The sequence below is a fragment of the Gallus gallus genome, chromosome 3, assembly GCF_016699485.2.
Source record: "Gallus gallus isolate bGalGal1 chromosome 3, bGalGal1.mat.broiler.GRCg7b, whole genome shotgun sequence".
Lineage (NCBI taxonomy): Eukaryota > Metazoa > Chordata > Aves > Galliformes > Phasianidae > Gallus > Gallus gallus.
In genome coordinates this window covers 12,910,537-12,922,749 of record NC_052534.1, presented here as the reverse complement: position 1 = coordinate 12,922,749, position 12,213 = coordinate 12,910,537, and the positions used below count along the sequence as shown (strand labels likewise).

General features: G+C 41.5%; 1 long non-coding RNA gene across 1 annotated transcript in view; it reads left to right on the top strand.

Annotated features, from left to right (window-relative positions):
• The window catches only part of LOC107052861, a 331,879-nt gene that overhangs the window by 230,090 nt on the left and 89,576 nt on the right, over nucleotides 1-12,213 (top strand). Inside the window, exon 4 of the long non-coding RNA XR_005858753.1 lies at nucleotides 3,566-3,695. This is a non-coding gene — a long non-coding RNA (uncharacterized LOC107052861). The remainder of the gene's footprint in view (nucleotides 1-3,565; nucleotides 3,696-12,213) is intronic.

The window sequence follows — 12,213 nt, the reverse complement described above, 5'->3', positions numbered from 1 at the left end:
TTATTAAAGCCTAGAAAAGTGGAGGAATTGGAACTTTCCTGCCAAGGTAGACGAATTCCCAAGCTTCTCTAACCACTCCTGAGAAGCTCTTTTACTGACTTTCCCTTGTAGGGGAGAGGCAATATCTTGTCCATATTATCAGCTGACAAATAAAGCAACCAAAGTCTGAAAGGGGGAAGAAAATTGCTCAAAAAATGTATTTAAAGACACAAGCTTTCCTGTAGAGGAGTTTGTTTGGTGAGAAATGGATCTCTTACTACAGACTCCAATTTAAACTGGCTGACCCAGAAGGAAGAAAGTGCCTGGGAAAGAAGCAAAAGCAAATAAATAAAAAGTAAAAAGCAAGTAAAAAGTAGGATTTACCTTTCCTACTTTTCAAAATTATGTGAGTATGATGGGACTTTTCTATCCTACCTCTTAGGGAGCCAAGTTTTGTGCACACCATGTAGTAAAGGGCCTGACAGGAGTCTACTATGCAGTGGAGTGTGCATTCTCCCTCCTCCCTGGCTGCTGCGTACTAATGATAGAAAAGTTAATGAAGTCAGTGTTTACCACTGGTTCAGAGAATGGAAATTTCTGAGGTCTGGTGGTGCTTGGTGACATGGCAGCAAGCTGGCTAAGTTTCTAGGCTCACAGTTACAACCCACACCTCCACTTCCAGCTATTGCTTTCTAGGTTCCCATTTCCTGTATGTTCTTGCCACTCTGGCAATTGTGGGGATGAGGAAAGCAGAGCAAGATAAGCCATAGCTGATGAAGCATCCTTCTCCTTTGTAACATATAGGGATGGAGAATTTGCTTGGATTTTAAATGGGGTTGATCTTGACCTCAGAACAAAGTAGAAATCTCTTATGTATTTGAAATACTTCAGATACAAGGAATTCCCTCCTTCCTTACTGTCTGGATTCTCTGATTTTTCAAAAACATTTAAGAGACGTGTTCTCACACCATAACATTCTGTTTATGTCAGAGTAGAAGGACCTGGTAAAGCCTGCACTGCAGTCAGGAGATTGGCAGGCATTGGTATACCTGCTCTGGCTTCAAATTGCTTTGGTGTGGTGACAGAGGAATTGAGATTCAGGGAGATGTTCTCCAGGAGTGGCAAAGCTTTTGGGCTAATTACCATTCAGCCATGTACAGAGATCCACACTGACACAGTCACCTCTGAACAAACTGGATCAGGGATGTCTGTCTGATCTGCACTCACGCTTTTGAGTTGCAGTGGTCTGCAGAGTTCACAGAGTTAATGTCTGAATAGAAAGGCTGATGAGCACCCAGCCTTCTGGGCCACCTCATTTCAGTTTTTGCATTACAGAATGAGCTACTAAGGTAGTGATAAATACATTGTTATGGGAATAACAGCAGTGAGGGAAAGTAGAACTTCTGTGTTTCTTCAGAGGCACAATTTTTAATCAGGAGGATACAGTCAGTATACTGAAACCACAGAAATTAGGAATTCAGTTCTCTTATTTGAAGTTCTTGAAGTCACACAGGTTTGCTTGTCTGGATTGGCAGCAGCGAGAGGTAATGGACAGGGGATGGAGGTAATCATGATTGGCTTTGCCGTGATATCAGGAGATCCTGAAAGGGCAGTGATAGTGTTAATCCCCATGGCAGAGGAAACCAGGAGCAGCACCCAGACTTGCCTCCTCTCTCCAGGTTCCTGTTACAGCAGCCTTGCAGAGTGCCACCTCTCTGGAGGACTGACCTGTGAGAGTGCATTCAAGCACAGAGAAAATATTCCTGCTAGTCTTTACAGGCTGTTTTGCCTGCAGGAGGATGGGGGGACTGTGGGGAAGCAATGCTATAGGCTTTCACTGCCCTGCTCTTTATTAAGAAGCTTTGGGTCTCTGCCCAGTGGATATAACTGCTCCATATAAAAACCTACTAAAGAAACAAAAGGGAGCTAATATCAACTGCTTGAGGTTTCAGTGGCACTTCACCTCCCTCCTTATGAGCAGTGCCTGATGTATGGGTGTTGTTTGGAAGCTAGGCAACCTTCTACCAGAATAAGACGTGAGCCTTTTTCAATCTGCAAGTGCACAGAGAGGTGGGTGTATATGTCAATATATTACCTTGTGGTTGAGATGGGAAATAAAGTTGCAGCATCTGCTTTATTCCACAATTTTCCCTATACTCTGCAGTCCCTTTTCCTTCCAAAGTGATATAAGATAAAAAGGGAGAGATGATAAACCACATTCTCACTCTTTTGTTAATACAAATGCTTGAAAATGACCAAAGAGCATCTACAAGTCTAATTAGTTTGAAGGAAAAAAGGCCAGCTAAGCACGTGTAATGAGATTCAAACTCCCAGAGAAGACTGCTTTTCCAAAGAGATTCTGATGTCACCCAACAGAAACCTCAGCTCGGGAACTGCTTCTCTATGAGGGGAAGAAGGGTTTCCAGCCAGCAACAAGGCTGTGCATACAACAATCTGTGCTCCAGTCTACTGCCAGCCTTGAGCGGGATGGCAAAATAGTGATGAATATTGTCATGGAAACTGCTGTTAGCATGGGCTAACTTTTCAGCTATTGAAAAATAATTCAAGTAATATTTTTATTTATTGGTGGGAGGAGACCTGGTAAGGTGCTGTTGTAATTCTTAATTCATTTTTAGAAGGAGCATGCTTTCAGATAGGTATCTCTGAAGTAGAGATGGGACCAAACTGGAGTTTCTTATCTTCCTGGCTCGCAGAATGAAGGGTGGATTTGTTTTGGCATGTCTGCCCAGATTTGAGCTTGTTTAGAGCCCACAATGTGCTTATTCAAATCATAAGAATAATAATAATAAAAAACATCCAGGGGCCTCTTTTTGCTTGCTTTTTGGAGGCAGTCCAAAATGGCAGAGCTTTTGCAAGACCAGACTGCCTCCAAATGAACTTACAAGATTTCCACTGCTGGGGCTGAATGTTGGCTCAGTTGTTCATGGGATGCTTGTGCTGACAGACCCAAATGTGAGTCTGGCTCCAGCCTCGGACCTACACCTCTGTGTATTAACCTACTCCTATTCCAGACAGAAACTCGAATATTATGATCTTGAGCCACTTTTACTCTTTTTAAATCCAGCTTTGTCTTCAGCATAATGATACCACAGGCCTTCGTCTAGCAGAGACATTCAGAAGCTTGCCTTAGCTGCATTAATTCAGCAAAGACTTTCAAGCGTAACCTTACCTCCATATTTTGACATTTATACTTTCTGATCTGTATGCATGCTGAGATATCCATGTAGGAGGATGACAGTGAGGTAAAAAATGATACCGTGTATTTCTCCTCAGCTAGATGTAATAAAGCAGTCCACAGGATCTTTGCTGTGATTTCATAGTGAACACCCAAAATTAATTTTGGTGTGTGTGTGGGTGTGCTTCTTTCTTTGCCCTTCGCCTTCTCCCCCATTATTCGTCTTCCTTCCAGTACTGCAGAAGGAAGCATCGAGGTGAGCATTCCTGCAGCAGCTGTTCAGACTTGTCCAAAATGCACACTGCTCCCCACACAGCCACCAGGGCACCAGGCCTCTTCCAGCCTTTGGCTAAGGGCTGCGCCTTACCTCATCCTTTTGCTCTTTTCCAGGTTCCTGTCCTGCTGTCTGGGGGAGAGTTTTGGTAGCCTGCCCGGCCAACCCTAGCCCAGAGTACTCCCAGGTGTGGGAACAAGGCTGCCCACCATCGCATTGGCATCAACATAACTGATAGCTCTCAACGTAAGCATCCTTTGCCCACGGGGAGAATATATACATCTCTGCCATAGCTGCATGCCAATACCCCCTTTCTCTTGCCTACTATCTTTTTCCTTTCTTGCATACATATTGTCTGTCTTTCATATAGTTAAAGAAAAAATATAATTGTAATGCATGGACAAAACTGCTTTCTGAAGATGATAACCTGAGTAGCTTATTGCCCATAAACAGAAAAACCTTTCTGGATACTGGATAAATACTGTGTTTTTTAAAGTTGCTATTATTTATATTACATGTTCCCGAAACTCCTGACAGAGACCCTATAATTTCATGAATTAGTCCAGACACATCACAAGAGCTCGTCTTTCTGTGGCTGATTTCTTGGCAAAAAAAGAAAAGAAAAAAAAAAAAAAAGAAAGAAAAAAGCCAAATCATCATTGGCAGTCCTTAGGTGAAGTTTTGGATGTGTACACAAAGTTATTCACCTCGTCTTTCATTAATAGTTTGTGTGTGGTATTTTGTTATATTAACATTTCTTTTTCAAGATTTGGGAGTACATGACATCAGAATGGTTTTGCTGGTAAAATCAGACATAGCTGTGGTATTAGGAATTATTCTAGACATAGTTAAGTCTTGTTGTAGTTGTACTTGCTGCAGCACACAGCTGGGACTGCTGCATGCCACGAAGGGCAAACAAGAATGGCTTTTTCTTAAAATGTGTATGGAAAGACTCCCAAAGGAAATGTTTTTGTTTTGTTTTTTGAAATCTGTGTGTGGCATAGGAAGGGAATGGGTGGAAGAATGATAACAAGAGAGAGCACGTCTGTGAGAGAGATAAGATTGAAAAGGGCTGGTAAGCAAAAGTGCTCAAAGTTGAGTTCATGTTCACAAAACAGTACAACCTTTAGAAAAGCCAGTGCTCTTTCAGTCATGTAATTGGGTACTGATTTCCTGTGAAATACAGCTCTCAAAATAAGTAAAATGGAAATATGTTCTCCATTCTCTGCACTAAATCTAAGGAAACAAATACATTCTTGCAGGGCACAATTTTAGAGGTTTGCACTGACTTTTCTTTTCCAGTGATTTATATACAAGCACCATCTTGTGCATTCTTTCCAAGATACCATACTGCCTCAGACAGCAAAGGGGCACAAATGCTCTGCCTGCACCATTTCCATTAACAGCTCAGAGGAAAACAGAATGGGTGAAGGTGACTGGCTGAGTGACCAGCTGGCTATTGAAGCATGTGTTTATGCATATGGATTTTAATATATACGTGCATGTATACTTTGAGATTGAATAGACATTCACTCTTCAGCTCTGCTTTCTATGATTAACCTCTATTAGCATTGCAATTACAAATACCTGGTCAATGTTTCCCTTTGATCTAACCTGCCTGTCACTCAATAGTCTTTTAAACTTCACATTTCCTCTCCATTTCTTGACATTTGTCATTGTCTTCCTTCTGAATGCTCCATTGCTATTCTCTAAAGCTGGCCAGAAAGGGTGAGGAGGGTAGATTGTGGTATCAAGTACCATGCTCGAAGCTCAGAGGCAGCTGCCATGTCCTAAAAGGTTTCTTTATTCTGTGCCGGCAGAGCTTTGCGATTGTCCAAATACCAAATATTCACTTCCTTCCCCTTTAGCCTTCACAGAAAAAAATCCCCCGGAATAACAAAAAGTTATTCCCTCTTTCCAGCCTAGCCCAGTGTACATTAATACACCTTGTAATTGCTTGTCTCTACTGGCTTTAGTCCTTTGCCCTTTTTTCTCCTTTTTGTACTTCAGCTTCATCATTGATCCTATTCACTCTGTTCCCACCACTGAAATCTAAGTCCCAGATGCAAGCAAAAAATACTCAGCTATTCATGACAAATTGAATGGCCCAATTTAAGGGGAAGATAGCACCTCATCTACTGTTACTATTCACTACAATAATCTCCATCACTCGTTCACTGGAGAAAGTGGCGTGCCCTGGGTTCAAGTACAGACTATGCTGATGATCTGTGGCTTGAAAGGACTAGAAGGAGCATTGCACATGACAGGGAGTCACCTTTCTGCCTTTGAAGGTTTTTATGTATTCACATCAATACAATGGTCAACACTGCTAAGAGTCCAGGAATGCTATTCTGCTCACCCCCGAGCTGGCAGGATCCCAGCCCTCTTGCAGCAACACGCCAGAAAATAAGCCAAGAAGGCTAAAACAGGGCCAGATCCTCAGCTGGTAGAAATTTGCTGTCGATGTAACCACTTCTACTATAGGAAGGGGGCTTTCTACTAAGGAAAATCAGGGGAAAATGTAAGCTTCAGTATTTTAGCAAGTATTCCACCTTGGCAGAGGTACATACGTGTTTCATGGCCTCCTGGTAGCTGCTGGTTTCTTTGCCATTGGTTCCTGGCCACCTTGAAGGAACTGCACATGGATGGGACCCATCAGTGGTGCAAATATGGAGTGCCAGCGTTTCCTGGGCTGATCAAAACTCCTATTGTCAGAAAACTGAGTTTTTAACTGGACAAGGATGTTCACAGGAAGGTCTGCACTCCTCAATTTGTTTTGTTTTAGAACTTTTCATGAGATAGCTGAAAATGTCAGAAAGTTTTCTCTGAAAAATGGGAAAAGAATCAATTAATTGGTAAATTCTGTCCATGAGGATCTGATTTTGGCATTTCTGCACTAAAAAGATTCTCTTCTGGAAAATTTAACTAATTATTTTCAGTCAAGGAAAACATTATTCCATTTTCTTCTTGTTAATGAAAGTTAAAACATTCTACTTTTTTCCATGTATTGTTTATGCAGCTGCATAACCAAACAGTTTCTAATACAGGATATGTTTTTTGTTTTTCCCTGTTAACTTCATTAGCTGCAGCACAGTAGACTGCAAATCCCCATTTCCCTGCATTTTGCCAGCAGTATAACTACGCTGCATTACCAGAAAGTGGGCAGAGAGTGGAGATAAAATTATATCCGTTACAAATGGCAGTGCAACACACTGATTTCCTGAGCTGCAAAGAGTTTCAAGAACTCTCCAGGCCTGATATGCTTTCACACCACTGGCAGCCAGAAAGGTTTGTGTGGTATTACTCCCATTAGAGAAGGTTACATCCTGGTGAGGTAAATTTCAGCCCTTCTGCACTACCAGCTGTATATGGCTACCCAGCACAAATGGTTTGTTCTACCCACAAAAATGAGGAAAAATAGGTGTGCATTCCTGATCTTATCCATGTTTTTCAGGTGATAGGGTTTCTCCAGGTTTTTTGATAGATCCTGGGTAGCTAAAAGTCTGTTTAGGGGGCTGATACTTTCTTTGCTTTTCTTGGAAGAGCAGGATATTAGAAGCAATATCTGCCTGCCAATTACCTGATCATAGCTCCCAAAGGCAATCAAGGACACTGCAAAGTGGGATGAAGCAACCAAGTTGCGCTGCAGCAATAAATACTAACACAGACCAGAGCTCAGTCTTGGATTGCTGCCACTGCAGCCCAGTCAGAACCTTGCTGCAGAACTTCTGCTTGCTGAACCTGGATGATCCTGAGCTGACCTGGAAAGGATGGAGGTCATCTGCTACAGCCCAGAGTGCTCTGAAGCTCTACAGCAGAAACTTGTTTTATGAAGTATATTTTGGTTGTTTAATGCTATGTATGTTGCTTCCCAGGCTTCACAAAGGATCAGCATTACAGTTCTTCCCTCAATGAATGAGAAACATTGCTTTAAAAAAGGTTCTGAATGATACTGAATCATTTTATGCAGTGTCCTAACTCTATGCTGCCTCTGTTCAGAGGATCCTGGAGAAGATGACAAACAGCCATTAAAAGGAGGAGACTGGTAGTTTTAGTTCTGTTTAACTCAGAGATTTCTTCCTATAGGTCTTGGCTTCAGCTGAATCAAACGCAGCATAGAAACAGTATTTTTCAAGGTACTTTACTATTTCCAGCCAAAACCAGGAAAAGCATATTAAATAAACTTTCTAAAGACTGAGGAATTTGGCTTTTGGATTATGACTAGTTATTGTTTTCTCAAGAAAACTCTCTAGTCTTATCCTCTGCATCTCATTGCCATTATTCCCTGTTCTATGTAAATCAGAATGACATCCAGAATGCTGGCCAAATGGGAGCAAGACGTGTGTTGGTCTGTGTAGATCTCACCATAGCAAGCCTTAATTGTTTTGTTCAAAATCAGGTCTCAATGCCAAATAGTGAGATTATGATACTTTATTCAGAAATACCGTTTCCTAGTTATGGTTTCTTGTTTTTTAACTTTGTCAGTAGATGGACATTGGTCATGTTTGACAGAATTTTCTACCATCCCGAGGGCTGACAATGTGTTTATTTATTGCAATCTAAGATTCTTGCATAATTATATGTGTCTCTTCAATCATAACAAAACCCTGAGTTAGAATGCCCTGGAAATATTAGCAGTTAACATGAGGTTTAAAATTTTAATTTTTGCTTGATACAAACTCACCACTTTTTCTATAAAAATTCAATCTCCTCCCTTAGTTCAGAACTAAGATTACATTACTGTAGCTCGCTTGAAGATAGTTAACATAGAATCATAGAATCACTGAATGGCCTGGGTTGAAAAGGAGCACAAAGATCACGTAGTTTCAACCCCCCAGCTATGCGCAGGGTTGTCAACCACTAGATCAAAATATAGTATTTCTATCTAAAAACTGAGATGTTGTATGGGAACCGTTAAATCACAGCCTGAACCTCTGATTCACCCTGAGGCGAGCACTGAATCAGCTGTGGGAGCACAGGTGAAGGCAATTCAGCTGTGTGACCAGAAGGGGTGGAGCCAGGCCGCACCTCTCCTAGGCCCCATTTAAGGGCTGACTGCCCCTCATGAAGGATCTCTTCCTGAAGATTGCTCTTTGCAGAGTTTTTGTGAACCTACAACACTGGTGAGCACCTTTCATTTATATCTGGTTATCTTTTCTAACATGGTAATCTTACCAGCCGGACTTCTCTGTATGCTGTATGACATCTGTATACTTATTTACTGTACAGACATCAAACCAAAGCATTAACACAGAACTACAGCAGACGTTCCTCGATGCTGTGCCCTGGTTCATTTTGCAGCTCCATGAAAATGGGGAGGAGAACAGCTGCCTTTTGGAGGAGATGACCAAATTTCCTTTGATCTGTTTTTAAGAGCATGTAACTTGGTCTAAAAGCTATCCTCAGGCATCACAGACGTGACCGACAAAACACTGCTTCAAAGGGCGTAAAGATAAAATTATAGCATTACTTCAGCTCCCTCAGCACTGAGTTACGTGGGAATAGTTTCCTAAAACCCATTTTATGTCATCTTTAAATGAAAAACAAATACAGAGATGGATTATTTAGCAAGCTAACTGAGGAATTTTCTTTTAGGCCATTCCTGTGTATACTGCGTTTTCTCTTTAGGTCTTTTTCAACTTCAGACAGAGTACTGTAGATTCTTGAACAGGGAGCCTGGAACCTGCAGGGCTGGTCTCAAGGTCCCCACAGAGCACCTTGCACAGCTCTTGTGCTGAGCATGCTAGCACGTGGTGAGCATGATGCCTATCTGTTAGGAAGACAGCCAGCTTGATGGATGGAGTCCTACTGAAGGAAATTCCACAGCATCCCTGATAATCTGTTCTAATTTTGTCACATGTGAGATAGTTAATATTCAGCTAGGTTGGCTGTCTAGTCTAGCATTAGGGTGCATTATCTTTGTACCTCAACAAAGTTGTTGACATCACAGTGCTGCTAAGCTACCAAGACATCCTGCAACAGGGAAGAAAGTTCTTGTACCTGAAAGATTCCACCTATCTGAGTATTAAAAGTCAACCCAAACATAATAACATAAGGAAGAATTTCTGTGATTTATAATGAAACCCTTCTTGCAACCCCACTCTTGAATTTATAGGATTCTTCATGTGCCACAGTCATTTTTGTCTCATAATGTCAGATTATTTTTCATATTAACCTTCACATATTGTCTTCTGAGGTGGATTGAAGATGGATAGAAGCAGCTGTTTTGATTGTTTGAGTTTTAGAAAATTCTGATATTTGTCATATGAAAAATCATTCTGTTAGTGTTGCCTTCCTTTTCATCACAGTGGTTTGGCCTAATAACTCCTAATACGTGCCACTCAGTAGACTTGAAGGAGCTGCAGCAAGCTGCTTTATCACACTGTGCCTCAGCTGTTCTCAGCTGGTGTGTACTGAATTAGAAATAATTAGAAATGTTTTAATTGAAGTCAACAGAGCTACCTAAACACACCAGATCTGAAATCCCAGCATAGACGGAGCTGCATTTGCAGTTATCAGGGCTCAACTGCAGATCTTGACCTGTGCAGACCAGGAAAATAGGGAACTTTAAAACAATACTCTTTTTAGTGTTGCAAGCAGGTCAAATGCTGTCCTGCTTTTATGATCTAAGTGGGAGATGGAATTTAGGAACATAAAAAAGTGCTAGAAAAAGTTGTTGTTGAGGTCACATTTTCATACCCACAGTCTTGAACTATACCTCTGAAAGACAAAAGAGCAGGTGATGTCCTAACATGCATTTGCTGCTTAATGATTGTGTTGTCGGTCTGGAGAGGGCGGAGAGGTAGGTTGAGTAACAACATTACATTTTCCCATGGTATAATGCTGGTGATATGGGTAGCTATAATTAAAGGGTTATATAAATGAGCCATTGGGAAACAAATTAATTTATTTCCTTGGTGGGGCATGTTATGTAATTCGGGGTTTACACAGTGATCTGCTTTCCCTTTGAAGCCCTCAGCCCCCCAGACCTGATCCTGCTCTCCTGATTGTTTTAAAATAATTTCAAAACATGTCAAAGGAATGCAGATTTTAAATACGCTGCAGCTTGAACTTCCTTGAAGCAGCAATGCCCTTAATGAGAAAAAGCTGGAGAGGAGAGTGAGATCTGGCTTGTAAAAGAGCTTTACGATATGTTTATTACTTTATCAGAAAAGGCTCTGCACAGAGTGGAGCAAAGCATAGCACAGGAGCTGTTGAGGCCAGCGGGTTTTTGGGAGCAGCAAGCACCCACTGCCTGCCCTTGGAGGTGGGGGAAGAGCGAGCAGACCTCATTTGGGGCAGCTCTCTTCATCTTAGTGGTGCTCTGGCTTTTTGTATTTACCCAGGATCTGGCTCAGCCTTGAGGATAGCAAAAGGAAAGTCAGGCTGGTTCCTATCCTAATCAGAGAAAATTTCCTTTTCCAGGGAGATGAACAGATGTTATTAAAAACCCAGCTTTAAAAACGAAGTGTAACAGTAGGTTTTCCTCTCATAAACTCTTACAGCAGTGCTTCTTTTATGAGCTTGTACGTAACATCATTAAACTACATCCCATTCTCTGAGAAAATCATTATTTGTCTTTTTTTCATCATCTCTAGATATGTAAAGCCTTAAGCATTAGAAATTTGAAAACAAATTCCTAAAGTTTAATTTTGCACATAAAGCTGCAGTACAGAAAACAAACAGTTTCCATGAATGCTGTTTGTACTGAAGGCTACATGAGCTTCCTGTAACAGACACCATTTTGGCTTTACAAGAAAATAAAAGGGGAAAAAGTATCATTAAAACGTCTTGACATAAGGACCATGGCTGCACTTCAGAAAACTCTTCCTGGCCCCAGCTGTGAGAGTCAAACAAGCTTCACCAACTGAAGGAAAATGTACTTCTTTGATATTTCTAGTGTTGAATGAAAACACACTAAGCAATAGGTTGGAGGATGCTCTTCTGCCTCTCCTCTTCCAACATAGGTGTCTTGTGGCAAAAGGTCTTAACCTTCACCTCTTGTACTTGCAGCTGTGGAGGACCATGCTGATGGAGGGAAAAGTCCGTGCTCATTTCTTGTGGCTGTAGATTTTAAGACTTCTAGTCTCAGGATAAGGAGGCTCTTTAGCAGGGTCTGTTGTGGTAGGACAAGGGGAAATGGTTTCAAACTAAAAGGGAAGATTTAGACCAGATATAAGGAAGAAGTTTTTTACAATAAGCGTGGTGAGGCACTGGAACAGGTTGCCCAGAGGTGTGGTGGATGCACTGTCCCTGGAGACATTCAAGGTCAGGCTGGATGGGGCTCTGAGAAACCTGATCGAGCTGTAGGTATCACTGCTCATTGCAGAGGAGTTGGACTAGATGACCTTTAATTTTCCCTTTCAACTCAAATGATGCTGTGATTCTATGATAATTTCAAGTCCCACCTGACTACGGTAATTTCCTTTTAAGCTTTTGCTTCATGTAGTGCAGTAACTTCATAGCATGTGCATTAGGACTGAACAGCAACTCAAACTGCTGATCATGTTTATTTCACACTGCAGGGAAAACAATGATCAAAGCAATGCATATTTTAATCAAAACTCTTCCAAAGTGGCAGCTACCACTGCCAGTGTGCCTCTGCTAACATTGCACAAAGAAGAAAGAAAAACAGTCCTTTGCTTTTTTCCAGGTGGGCACATTCTGAAGGCAAATTTGAAGCTATTCAGGAGCTTCACATCACCTATGTGGATATGCAGGTGAAGTCTAGGATGAGGTTGCACCAGGGCCCAGAGTGCAAGGG